Raw genomic sequence first — 14,968 nt, 5'->3', positions numbered from 1 at the left:
TGAGGAATCTGATTGGCTTCTTTAGAAAGAGGAACGATGCAGGAGGGAAATGAGAGAATTGTTTATGTGAGATATGAATACCACACTATTTATAGATCTGACTCACTTTAACAGGTAGAGAAAATAAAGTACAAGTAGATAAAATAATCTGTCCAGATTCTCTTGTTCTGTAAGTGAGAACATCAGGCTGACAGCCCAGATCTCCCCATTTACCAAACCAAACATTTGTCCATTAGGCCTCAGTTCATCCTCTTGCACTGCAGCAGCATGTGTCCAGCTGGACCTATATGCAGACAAGCAGCACAAACGCTTCGCTATTGTCCCAGACATTAATGTTTATATTTGTCATGCCAATAAAGCTTTGTGTTTTGAATCAACAGGTAATAACGCCATTACTTGGCAGTGATTGCTGCTTTTGTTGCCCCAGACGTTCTGCCCCTTAATGGTGTTTACTGGTGCTCTCTCTGCTAATGCATATCTCAAGGGGAACAAAGGGGCCAGATGGGGAACAGTGGTTATGCAGTAGGCTCTGATGGCCCCAGCGATCCTGTAAACCTCCCCTCTCTCATCTTTCAGGCAGGGGCCACACAGAAGGAGCTGAGCAGTCTAGCGATATGGTAGCAGAAGATGGGCAGGAACAGGCTGCCCGCTACCCCGACTGCCTCTATGTAGTAAATCGAGTAAGCTTCTCGGTTTTGCTCGCCAGTTTATTGTAAAACAGGAGGTACTGCGCAGCAGTCATATCAGGACCGCAACAGAGCAACTGACAACACAGAATGCATTCCATATCAGAACATAGAACTTAATATCACAAAGGGTTCTAACTATGGATGCTGGGGGAACCAGGCATCAGTCATGGTAAACCACTACTTTATCTTCTCCTCCCAGAAGGTTAACTAATATTAAACTGTAAGGACAACTGCTAAGCAGAGTAGAAAAAAAAAGAAAAGAAAAAACAACAAAAGAAAAAGAACAAAGGGGAATCCTATCAAAGAAAAGCATAAAGATGTAAGTAACAAGATCTGATCAGCATACGATAAATGACATCATCGGAATCTCAGTGGAACATTGCAATGTCGCATGCTCCTTCGAAGAAGAACAGAGCACTACTCATTCTTTCTTTTGGAAGCTGTATCAGAACGATCATTCTTGACAGAATTACGAGGACACTCATCAACATATACACTACAGTCAAGCACCTGCTGATTCTTCATCTTGACCACTCTGGCAATGTTCCATAAGTTCTAGGAATTAACCCAAATGGCATTGCCACACACCTTGTCAACGATAAGAGGATCAGAAAATGTGATTCGTCCCTTGGGCGTGTGGATAGAACTTTAATGTGTGCTGCATCAACCACACAGATTTTAAGAGAAACAGCTCTCTTCCTCTCGTCAAAATAGTTTTTTTATGCTGCTCTTGAGCATTGTTAACAGTCAATCTGACCAACTCATTCACATCATCCATAACATTCATCTTGACCCACTTGGACATCAAACCAGGGAAAATTTTAGAGGCAGGCTTCCTCCCCCCAAAAGTTCAAAAGGCGAAATCTTAGTGGAAGAATGTGGAGTGGTACAGTAAAACCCAAGCATGGAACACACTGCATTTTGCACCACACACTTGCTGGCAATGGCCCATTGGACACAATTGTTCAAAACTCTATTAATGCGCTCAACCAGTGCATTGGCTTGGGGATGGTAATGCGAACTCTTGTGCTGCAATATTACCCCTTGTTTCAGAAAAGTTTGAAACTCAGAACTGACGAACAGTACGCCATTGTCTGAAACGATAGAAGATGGAAACCCTTCTCTTAAGAAGACGTTTTTCAGAAAATGAATAATGCTCTTAGAGGAAGTTTCATTCATGAACCAAATTTCAGGCCATTTGGAGCAGTAGTCAATAGCAACCACAACAAACCTAGAGGACATGTGAAGTAAATTGAAAGGGCCAACAAGATCAACACCAATGTTTTCCCACTGTCTATTTGGGAAGTCGACAGGTTGCATGGGAGGAGTCCTCACCTTGAAGCCGTTTTCCGCACATCCGTAAACCACACATTTGTCAACAAGCTCATCGACACCTGTGTCCATTTGTGGCCACCAAAACACCTCTTTCAATCTGCGTTTGATAAAGGTTTTTCCCACCACTGCCCGTGTAAGGCGTGCCACCGGGCAGTGACGTGAGGCCGGTGAGGGGCAGGGTGTGGGGGTTCTAAAATGCGGGAAACAAACGATTTCAGGTAAAAACCGGGAAAAAACGCATTTTGTTGCACGCGCTGCATGGCCAAATGTGATGCAGCGCGCAAAACAATTTTTTTTTATACTTACCTGGAATTGTCCATTTCCCTCATTTTACAATGCCCCACCCTGCCCCTTCCCCGCCCCTCGTCACCGCCTGGTGGCACACCCTGCACGGGCCGTGGCTGGTTTTTCCTTAATGCCCTTCATGCGCACTATTCAGCAGATGCGTCCTCAAACTTTCAGGAGGTAAAAATCTCTCTCCCCGAAAAAGAATACAGTCATACCATCTTCTACAGTGAGTTCTTGAGAAACCTTTTCTACACTCTGTCCAACAAACACGCATTTATTGGGCAGTGTACAGCTATTCAGAGTCCATCATCTCTTACCAATGGCTCAGCAGCAGTGCCATTACAACGTGAAAGCCTGTTCTTGCCCCATGCATCCCTCCGTACTTTTCATGCTTTGGCTTGTGACGAGGGACATAAAAGGCAGGAGGAGTGGATGAAGAGACACCGACCAAGGGACAAGTTAATATGTCAGGGGCCCTAGCCCACCTTCTTTGGGCCTCAGAGGCCAGCCTTGCTCATAGGGGGAGTGGAGCCTTCTCTCCATGGGCTCTTTCTTGTGGGATGGTCAATTCACTGTCAAGCACACAATCGCTACACTATAACCTTCACCAGACCTAAAAACACCAATCGCAGTAAAGTGCACACATCCATGACAAACACACGCACTGGGGCATCACTGCACATCACTCCCCATACTTATGATATACCTCACCTCCATCCACTGTACACACAATTACTGCAACAACTTACATCACCACACACATCCTAAAACAAATGCCACATGCACATCTACCCGATGCATCTCATCAAGAAAAGCAACCACTGCACCCATAGAAACATATTACAAGAAAGGCATAAAAAGAAAAACTGCAAAGCCTTATTTCAAGCTTGGCCCTGGAAAGTTAAAGCAACTACACTTGAAATGAGAGACGCCCAAAAAAGGATGCCAATTGATATATTCTTTTCATTAATTCTCCCACACAAACAAGAGTTTGAAACAGAAAGTATGGCCCTTTCAACATAGTTTATTTTTAAGGAGAAGAAACAGTTAATCACAGAGACAATCCAATACAGATACAGATATCCACACCAACCTTAATATTTCACTTACACATCACAATTCCACAACACACCACATACCTCTAACATGGAAATCAACATCATGCCACAAAATTCAACTCCACAGCATGCCACTCCATGACACACAATAATTAACTCAATAACATACAATCTCTCTCTACATAATTCGACTACAGTGATTCAATTTAATTACTATCCACATCCCCATGCCACATATTTCCACACAATTCCCCAACAAACAATTCCAATACAACACATTTCTACTTTGCACTTCCACCAACCCTGTCACCTCTCCCTAACACACCCACTGCCCCCTCATCTCTCCCTCAAATTCTCACTATCCCCTCTCATCTTACAATTCTACTACTTCCTCATTCCTCCCCCACACTCTCTGTCTTCTCTCTATACTGTCTGTTCACACATGTCACCCTCCTATACCTCCTCATGCTGTGCACTGGTCCACCTCTCGCCTCCCCCCACACTTCTGTGTGCCCCTCCCACTCATTCCTCTCTCTTTCCCTCTCTCTCGTATGTTCTCTCACACCTCTCTTTCACATTCTCACACACTTTCAACAACTCTCTGAGATTTTTTCACTTCAGGTCTTCGAACACAATTTTTTCCTGTGTGTTTTCAAGATTTAAGTCCCTCAAACACACTTTCTCTTCTTCTTGGGGTGTCTACTGGGTACACAGTCCCATCCTCTTTATGCATCCATACCCTACTCTCCCCTTCTTGCCCTCTTTCTCACACACTCTTTCTGCTCCTCTTTCATTCAGTACGTTTACCACTTGTGCATAAACTACCTATCTCTCTCTATCTTCCTTTCTAGTTATTCTGTGAAGCTCTTACCCCTATCTATTCACATTGCCACATAATTCCACTACACAACTACACTAACCACCACACAATTCCACAGCTAACAATGCCAATTCAACACACATAATTCAGCTTCAAAGCACATACATCCACTCCAAACCACATACATTCTCTCCACTCTAAACCACAACACATGGGTAAAAGATCTTGTCCTTTACAATGCCAAAAGCTCTAACTATGGAAACAGATGTAAACAGATGTAAGATGGTGGCCACCACTTAGAATAGCAAAAAAATAAGTTACCAAAAAAAAGTGCTGTTCAGCTAGCAAAGTGACTGGGCAGCAGAGGCAGCTGCAGGGCATTCTGAAAAAAAATAAAATACAACAAATTGAAATGACCACGAGGGGCATGGGATCAAGAGAGAAATACACTTAGAGAAAGAAGGTCAAAAAATTTGTTTTGAATGTAGAGCGATTCAGCAACCAATGGCAGCTGCTGGACCCTCCAAAACAATATGCTAAAATGAAAACATACATTTCAAGGTCCACTAGGGATATTGAGGAGCATGTGAAGTGGAAGCTACAGGGTGGGTGAGTATATGTAAGCAGAAAACGAGAGAGAGACGGAAAAACATGTACTCTCATGGAGTGCTTAAGGAAATCACCACCATCTTGCTTACGTAAGAAGAACAAAGTAGTTGACTAAATGTGAGCAGTGAACAGATAGAAGTCTTCCAACCAAAAGGATGTTAAAGAGTCCAGGTTTTTAAGTTGATACATACACAAGAAATTGAAGGCAAGAATGAGCAAGCAGCTGGGAGTGCCAATGAAGCCCACAAATCGGTGTGTTCTAAGTCCAATATGTTTAGGTATGGTGCACAATAGGCTTTTGTCTACAGACAGCTTAAAGTAGTCTGGCAGGTGAGGCCTACTAAGGATGTAGGGCCAGATATACAGTGCCTTTTTGTTTTTTTGTTTTTGCCAAGGGTCCAATTTTCAGAATCTGGCTATTTGTGCTCAAAAAGGCCTTTTCTTACTTACAAAACAAAATTGTGATTCAGTAACTATTATATCTGTCATCCTTAGGGGGCTATTTCCTAGACCTTTTGCCTTTTTCCTCCACATTTTGCTGATTATTTTGTTGACCTTATGACTCGGTGCACTTATTCACTGCTAACCAGTGTTAACTTGCATGTGCTTCTCCCCTAAACATAATTACATTGGTATTTACCTGATTGGGATATTTTATGTACTGGTAAGTCCCTTGTAAAGTGGTATACCATATACTCAGTGCCTGTACTTCAAATGCTACTAGGGGGCCAGTAGCACTAATTGTTCCACCCATTTAAGTTGCCTTATAAACTATGTCAGGCCTACATCTGCAGTGCCTATGTGTGCAGTTTATTGCCACATTGACTTGGCCTTTAAAACGACTTGCCAGGCATTAAACATCTCTTTTACTACATATATGTCACCCCTAATGTAAGCCCAAAGTAACCCGAAGGGCAGGGTGCCATGTAAGAAAAAGGTAAGACACTTGTGTGTTGATCTTTACATGTTCTGGTAGTGACCAACACTCTATTTCATTTTTCACTACTGTGAGGCCTACTCCTCTCATAGGCTAGCATTGGTAATTCCTTAATACACTTTTAAGATGTAATTCCTGATCAGAGAGGAGTAGCCTTTTCATGCTTCTTATGTTTGGAATGCTACTGATAAATCCTCCTTGCTGGTGAAGTTGGATTTAACATTACTGATTTAGAAACTCCACTTTTAGAAAGTGGACATTTCTCTGAACTTACAACTCTATGCATGTCAGCCTGTCTCCAATACCAGTCTGGGATAGGTGGCAGCTGCACTTTGTGCATTCCCTCTAGAGAGCTACAAAACAGGAAGGATAGGTGTTTTTGAGTACCCACCTACAGACACATGGTCTTACCTGGGCATGATGGAAGGGAAGGGCTAGCACGTCACTTAGACTGTGTCCTGTCCCCACACAAGGGAATGATTACCCCCCACAGATAGCCTGGCAGACAACACTAGGTTGAAAGGGATACTTGTGCACTTCAGAGAGCTGCTTTGAAGTCATTACCACTTCAAAGGCACTTTTGGATATAAGTACTGGGTCACTTCTGGATCTTGAACCGAGCCTCTGTCAGAAACACTGCTGTGCTACTTAAAGGACGCATCTTTGGATTCAGACTTGGAAGGCATGCTTTTCTCTTGTGTTGCTCTGCTGCCTGCTGCTCCCTGACTGCTGAAGGAGAGCTGGACTCTGCCATCCCTCCAAGTGTTCAGCAAGGCCTTATTTGCTTGCCTCTTATTGCTTGTGACTTAGGGATATCAAAGCCTTTGCCCATGCTCCTGTGCCTGGCTCAGTGGAGGTGGCACAGATACTTGCAACACAGATTTTTATGAATCTCCTGTCTGACTTTGCCCTTGTCCAGCGCCACCTGAACTAACCTTTTTAGACCTACTTGCTTCTAAGCTTACTACATTTATTCCTTTAAAATTCAAAATCTCAACTTCTATACATCAATTTTTGTTGTCTTGATCTTATTTTGTTCAGAATATGATAATCTATTTGACTAAACCTGTGGTGTGGTCAATTTGTCACTGTGTGTGTGCATTATACAAATACTTTACTCATTTCCTCCTTGAATACGCTTGACTGCTCTGTGCCAAGTTTCAAGATGGTGAGCACAGGTTATCATTCAATGTGTATCTACACTGACAAGATTGGTGGTTCCTGCCTGGCCTGGGTGCAGACCTCAGCCAAACAGGAATCCAATTTCTAACAGTAACACAACACTGATTCACAAATTAGGTTCTTGGCCAAATACTGATTCAGTATTTGAAAGGTGTGTATTTACCGCATCCCATCCAAAATAGGTTGGTAAGCCTTTGTGAACCCCTTTTCTTCTGAATGTTGATGAAAACATTTTTAAGAGTAAGGAGTGGTCCTATGGTCCATTTGTTACTTAAAAAAATGAATTGCACTTTTCATTTTCATTTCAAATGCATCCCATTTTCCTTTTAGCAAAACAGGTTGCATTTAACCAAAGGCTGTTTAATTTGATAACAATCAAGATATGGTGATGTTCTGAAGAGGGGTGGGCAGAACTCATGGAGTATTACTCTGCCGAATTCCATGGAGTTACCTTAAAACTCTGTGAGGTTCTTTAGAATTCTGCGAGCTGTGCTATTTAGGTCCATTGCACAGCTCACACAGATTTTTAGTGCTGTTAGCTTATTCAATGCTGTAAAATCATCGCGATCATCACCACGTGGCATGCCAGAGGGCGCAGCTTTTTTCTGCCGCTTGAGTTGATTCTCTACTCGAGCACCAGCTTTTTTAATGCGAGCAGCAAATTTCCCAAAGCGAGTACTAGCAACCTGTCATGAACGCCTGCGTTGAGAATTCTAGCCATGAGGTGGTCTATCTTATATTTTTTCTCACTTGCACTCTCCAACTTAACATTGGCAAGGCACGTGTGAGAAAAATTAACGTTTTTTGCTGTACTTTGCACTCCAAGCAGAGCGTAGAGTGGGCAAAACTCTGAGAATACCACTGGCGAAATGGAGTTAATAACCCACCCCCAGTGCTGACCCCAGCATGCCAGCAATTCTGTGAGGGCTGCGAATCCTAATGGGTCGCAATATGTGACGAACTTCGTTAATATTCACGATATAGGTTGTATTTCTACCCACTAGGAACTGATCATTTCTCAACCAACCCATTAATAGATAGATCGGTTTGGAACTTACCAAACTGGTCGCAAAAATACTGGTCACAAATCTGGCGCAGAGCTGTGACCAATTCTTTAGTGGAAAGTAAGGCAGAAAATGCAGTACTGTTAATATATGGTGGGTGGGGAAATGTGCTGAAGCATTCTGTTGAGGATCTGGGATAAAGTGCTTGCAGCTCAGTTGCTTCTCTGATCAATATCTTTTCGAAAGAATATAAAGATCACTTCTAATGTATACCAGTAATCCCTTTAGAAAGTATTCTAATCCATTTAAGAACGCCCAGAATGGAAAACTCGTGTGAACAGCATTGCAGAAACAGAGAACATGTGTTTTGCTTTTTGATCAATAAACCCATGAGTTTTCTCAAGGCAGCATTAGCAAGTTGTATAATATGTTAAGGACTATGGGATATGCTGTCAGCAAAAAAGGTCACCTTTTAGTCATGGAAACAAGGTTCAACATTGCAAAGTGTTTATTGCCACAAGTCCTGTGGGGTCAGCCATGTAGAGTAAATCACGTCATTTAGGAGAAGCAAATACCACCACCAGGAAATTTCCGTAAAAATGATTAGGTTACTATAATGCAAATTGTGCATGGCTTCATGTCAAAAGCAACTTTCCAAGCATTTGTTGCCATGTGGTTGTTTAACTAGAATTTCAACATCAAATCTGTGACAAATAAGGTGGCATACTAATGTTCTCAAATAACTAGGTACAAAAAACTTATGGAAAATAAATCTGAAACCATAGCGAGGGCTCTGAAGAACCCGAATAGGTTTTGTTTTGTTTCATCAACCTAAGCAGGTGAATATACAAGTTTTAAGGAGTAGTCCAATGTTGAGAGGCCCAACTATACCACTTGGACAGGTTTTCAAAAAAGATAAAGAAAATATTTGTATGCCCCCTTCTGCCTCTGTCAAACATCTTCTTCTTGCATTACATGTATTACTGGGTTTTTATAAGGACGGTGGAAAATGAAGTGATTACAGAAAAAAAGCTGAAGTGCACTGAACAACGTAATTTATCTAATTTTAGCACTGCTATCAGTAGACATTTTTCGACCCAATGTTCAGGTGACAGGAACAATTCTCTGATATCTCTCGATGGGGATGATCAGGTCCAGTATTTTGGTAGAATTTACCTGATTTGATTCCAGATGCAGTGTGAATTCTTCCCTTTTCCACGTGCAGATAGATTCTATGCCATGTAGTATACAAAGGGGGGGACAATTGTGGACAATATTTATCGGGTTCCAATGTACGTGTCCAGTGAGCAATATACAACAATTGTACAAAGTTCCCCAGGGGAGAAAAGCAGCCACTCTCAAGAGTGTATAACAGGGAATCAAGTAAACCCTTTACGGAATAAGGATGCCTCACACAGTTAGAAGGTTGGACAACAATAGCCGTCCGTCCAAGTAACCGTATCGTGTCATCATTGGCCTCCTGCTCCAACGACAAGCTGGCGGTGCAATGCCTGCCGGGTAACACGTAGTGTTACTCTTTTGGTGGAGATCTTTTATTCCTAGCCAATGGGTGCATGCGTGTGAGGGACCTAGAAAGTGCAATTGTGAGCGTGAGTGAAAGTTAAAAGTAAGTCAGTAGAGTCCATTAGAACATTTTTAATAGGATGGCTCACTGCTTAATTAAAATTGGTAAAGGGAGGGGTAGCGAAGCATAACAATAAGGGTGATGCGGCTTCGTTAAACCCTCGCCTATGATGTGGTCGACATGTTTCACGCCGGTTATGGCGATTCTTTAGGACCTAGGGTTGCTCATCAATTAGAGTGAAGTATCCCCCAAATTGAAGAAACTTCAGTATACAACCTGTGTTACAAGGCAGCAAGTGCTACTGCGTTGGTTCTTGCCCTAGAAGTTGGGAAGAAATAGACAAATTCAGGCCCGAAATGTATTCACTCGGGGTCTAACATGCAGCAGCAAAATCCCAACATTCTACTGTGGTTAAACAATAATGTGTCCAAACCCGGTGAGGTGAAGGGAAAGAGAGGGCAGTATGCGAAGGGGGAAGAAACTGGGGGATTGATGTAACACGTAGGGAAGTTACTACGGGTACCATGGTTAAATCTATACCATTAATTATACTCCAGGCTGTGACACCCATTCGTGCTAGTACAGCTTAGTGGTAGTATAAGGATATCAATTAAAAAGAAATTCTGTGAGTACAAGCTGAAACAGAGCCCCACGTGTGTTCATTAAAGCTTATTTTAATTGTAGCTTTTTTAACTTCTTTAAATTCTTTAACTTTTTAATGACGCGATCGCCAATTGGTACAGGACGGCGAAGTCTTACCTAAACCCTTTGATGGTCGGGCCCCACCGACTGTCCCTGGGAAGCCTGAGCGGCGGGGAGTCCCCTGTGTTTTGAGGGTAGAGATGCAGATATTTTCTGTCATAATGATAATGCGTGTGATCACAGTTTTACACAAGCATTAGACATTATTATGTTCTTACTGCTAATGGCAGTCATGGGTGATCAATAGCGTGAATCATGCAATGTTTGCCAGGCATCTACATTTATTCTCAGTTTAGGTTGCCAGCGGTCATAAGCGCGGGACGCGCAGTATTGTAGAGAGTCTAAACATCCCTTAATGTTGTTATATTGATCACTATTATTCATCGTGACATAACTTGATCAGAGAGTGATAATGATAATGCCGGCAGCTGCAACAACAATTGCTCTTATCGTTGGTTACAGGCTATATTGAGAACCGGGCGTGCAGTCTTGCAAGTCAATCCGGTACCGCGTCCTGATCGTTTAAACGTCCATTGTACCCGGATCCCTGTGCCCTACCTGGATAGCTCTAGGCTGAGGCGGGTCAGAACCTTCCCATCCCACGGCGGCGGTAAAGTAGAACAGCCGGTAGGACGCTGTACTTGCCACGCTGTATTAAAGCCGGGGACCACGAGTGCCGTGAGTGGGCGTGTCCTCGCGGTTGCTAGGAGACGCTCAGGAGATTCTATGCCATGCCTTGAACATTAGTATTTGTTGTTTACGGGCCAGGGTCATATGGTTCCTCTAACATGGCCAGTGCTCATTACTCCACTTCGAAGTGACATTGTGACCTGTACCTTTGTATAAAAATAATATATCCCGGCCAGGGATAATATTTATTTGTATCTCCCACATAGGGACAATTGTTATTGTGGCAAGTCCTCTAGCCACTGCAGCACACTCTTACCAAAGTCTGAAAGGCACATAAGGAGTTTATTATAAAACAATTTTGAAAAGCTAACCATGCAAAAAATAAGAATTGTAATAAAAGGCTAAGGTTTTGAAATTACACTCCCTAGCGTTCCTTAACAAGGTTAAGGGGTCGAATCCGATGTTGGTTGGAAGGGCTCCAAATCGGATTCTTGCTTTGCAGAAACTGATCCGGAGCCCTTGTTTCCGGCCGACTCATTCCCAGTTCCAAACAACCAAGTATGATGCCTGGAAACCATTAGGGCTGGCCGAATCGGTTCCAAAAAGCATTCAGAGTGGTCTAGCCTTTCTCGAGCCAATTCGTACAGCTATATGGACTTGATTTCTGAACGAGCGAGTACGATGATCGAGTAGGACATCCTTTTGGATTCAGTTTGCCCAGAAAGAAAAGAATTCCTGAACTGGTCTTTGGGGGCCCGTAGCAGGTCCCCTTTCACCCAGGGCCCTCCGAATCAGGCCAGTTGGGGTACCCAAGGGACCCCCCTTTCCGGCTATGCACAAGGGGTGCATGATTTTCCCCAGCCACCCCTTTCCCAAAGTCAATGGGATTCTGACCGAATAGTATCCAGATGCATACAGATGCATTGTACTCACTAGGTCGGACTACCCCAATCCGAGTCATACGGAAAGCATTCCGGAACCAATTCGGTCGGTATGCTTTCCAAACAAGATCGAAATTGGCCCCACATTATGAGCGCATAAGTATGGCGCTGCATTACAAGCCAACCACGTATCAGACCCAAGTCATCATTTATAATTAGGAGTCTGGGTTTAACAAAAGGGAAAAATAGCTGTGCGAGCACTACAGTGAGGAGTTTGAGGAGAGGCTACAGAGAGCAAATAAATTGCAGCCGGAGAAGAGTACAGAAGGGCTGCAGCTCAAAGCAAACATGCACTCTCATGGAGTGCTTCACTCATAAGAAACCAGCGAAGGACACCAATAACAAAATCACTTCTTTCATTTGGTCCATGCTCCTTTGAAGGGACGATGGGACATGAAAGGAAAGTGAAAACAGAAGTGCTCACCAATGACAAGTTAAGACGAAGCCAACAAATGAAATTGAATGGGCGAGCTCTATATCCCCTTTTGCCCGGTGTCTCAGGCGACACATGGTATTTGCAGAAATCTAATTTTGCACAATACTCACTGCACCACGCACTGAGAGGTTCACTTTATGTAGTACTATATCACCTTGTTTTACCACGATAGTGTGGCATAGATTTCCAAATTTAGCAGCACAATAATTGACATTTTGCAACATTATTGCGGAACTTTATTTTACTAGTAATCCAGCTTTGTGAATCCTTTTGGCTGCTTCATATGGAATTAAATAGGTCCCTCACCCTATGTCATGTTCCCAAAGGCCTATCTAACAGAGCTTGAGGGGTGTTGATAAAGTTGTAACACATGTTTTGTCTTTGGAGCAGATGGCACTGACAGCTCTCTCTCCCCTGACCCCCTCTCTCTCTCTTTCTCTCTCCCCTTGCTCGCTTTTACTCCCTCTCCCCTCATTCTGCTAAAAACCACAACCTCAAGAAACATCGTTTTCCTCTCCTTAGCTGCATTTGTTGCTCTGAGCAAAGGATCCAAAAAAAACACTTTGCTGAAAATGCGTTTTCAGACACTTTTACCTTCCAAAGTGCAGCCTGTAGACAGAAAAACAAAAGGATGAAAAAAAATGTTCAAATAAAACACAACCTCTGCAAGATGACCAGATTGGTTTTAGTGAAACCCCCAAAAAAACTAATACCACTGCGGGGAATGAGATTTTGATATCTTTTCTGATTACCTAGATCTCTATCTCATTCATCCAATTATGGATCGATTATTGACTGTCATTGAGTAAAAGGCAAACCCACATAGGTTAAATCAACCCTATAGACTGACACAACTCTGAAGAACCACTTACGACTGATAAAGTTTAAAAAGTTTAATATAAAATCAATGTCAATTGCATATACAATCCTCTCAGGATAAGATTCAACAAGTATACAGGAACTAAAAGGAACATAAATTCCCTAAAGAATCTCAGTCTACAAAAGAATACAATTAAAACCAATTCCAGAATCAACAAATTGAATAGCATAGACACAAAGTGGATCTGTTGCGTCATCTACAAAAAGGAAAAAAAAACAAGTTAAATCTGTCCCTACTCTATGCTAAGTGACATCCCTACTTCGCAAGTTCTTTACCTAAAAAGGTGTCAGCAGTTTGACTTCCAAAGAAGTTCAAACCTTCTTAGTCTCTGATGGAATTCTATGTCGAGAAGCAGTACCCTTTCTGCCTACCCATCCGCTCTCTAAGGGTCCTCGGCCTACTGCTCTCTTGCGCTCTACTCTCTGATCTTCTGTTCTGCGCTCAGGCCATCTGCTCTTGCTCTCTGTGCTTGCTCTCTTCTCCCCGGGGTGCTGTCCCTAAATACAAAATCACAGTATGGGTGGAACGCCCCTTTGACGCCCACCACGTACACATTTCACGTGATCCCGTTTCTGGGTTTTTCCATAGCTTCATCTCTTCGCGTCGTCTGTTAAGTTGACCTTGCTTCTTAGGCGCCATCTTCGTCATCGTGCTGGTAACCTCATGACATTCCAGTTGACACTTTCAGAGCAAAGTCTATCACCTCAACAGAGTTCTATTCTTTACGGTTGTGATCGTAACCTCTGTTGGTCCTGCGAACAGTCACTTCTAAACAAGACCCCAAATTCCAAGCGTCCCTTATCTCACTTAAGCCATAAACTTCGTCCAGCATTGTCACTTTAAATTTAACAAGACCTTTGACTCTTGGCTCGCACGTACAGATCAAAGCTATCCCCCTCTTCCTGAGAGACCACTAAATTATATGCAGTGGACTACACTCTTGCGAACCCTTGGTCCGTTAGGTTAAAATCACACATGACCACATCGTGCTAAAACTCCTACAAACTCTTCTACACAGTATGACTTTTAACACACATATATATATAATCGAATTAGCAATCATTGATTATAAGCAAATTCATTTTACATAAAATACAACGTTATACTCTCGTTTCTTACACAGTACTATATAGTCTGCACATTTCTTCGCTTTACATTTCACCGCTTTCTCCGTTTAATAATTACATACGTATATGAACTCTGTTTAGCACGTTCTACTGTTCTTTAAGCATTTACACGTTTCTATATTAGACCACTATATATACGGTCTTTCTAATGCATATTCTAAAGTGAATACAGATACATTTCCTATTACCTAAGTTACATCGGCTAACTTTACGCTACAAGTGCTACTTCATGTTACAACTTCTAACTTTATGCGATATGCTTGTAAATATGGTACGGATATACTTTTCATTCAAATTGCGCTCTCTCAGTTCCCCCCTTTGATGACCTCTAGGGGTCATCACTAATTTCAATTTGAATGACACTTTACACAGAACTAGTTACAAGGTTCCCCTTTTTTATCGTTTAGAGAGCTCTTAAACTTTTATACTGTTGATCTTGTAAAGCAGCTAATCTCCTTTCTTGCTCTCTCATGGACCTTTGTAACCGGTTTGACCTATACCATTTGTACAGTCTCACTAAACCCAACAATGTAATTATGCAAATCAATATTATTAAGACAGGTTTCAATATGTACCAAATAACGCTTTTACCAAGGTTGGCAAACCAACTTCCAACCTTTCCCATTCCATGACCTACTTTCTCCCAAACATTTACTTTTGTTAAATCTTCGATTTCTTGATGTATCTCTGTAATGTTCCGTATAACCTTCTCAAGTGGTTTTGAATTGTCTGGAATATAAGTACA

This window comes from Lissotriton vulgaris, chromosome 5 (assembly GCF_964263255.1).
Source record: "Lissotriton vulgaris chromosome 5, aLisVul1.2, whole genome shotgun sequence".
Classification (NCBI taxonomy): domain Eukaryota; kingdom Metazoa; phylum Chordata; class Amphibia; order Caudata; family Salamandridae; genus Lissotriton; species Lissotriton vulgaris.
The sequence above is the reverse complement of the archived record's forward strand: the minus strand, read 5'-3'. Positions refer to the sequence as shown.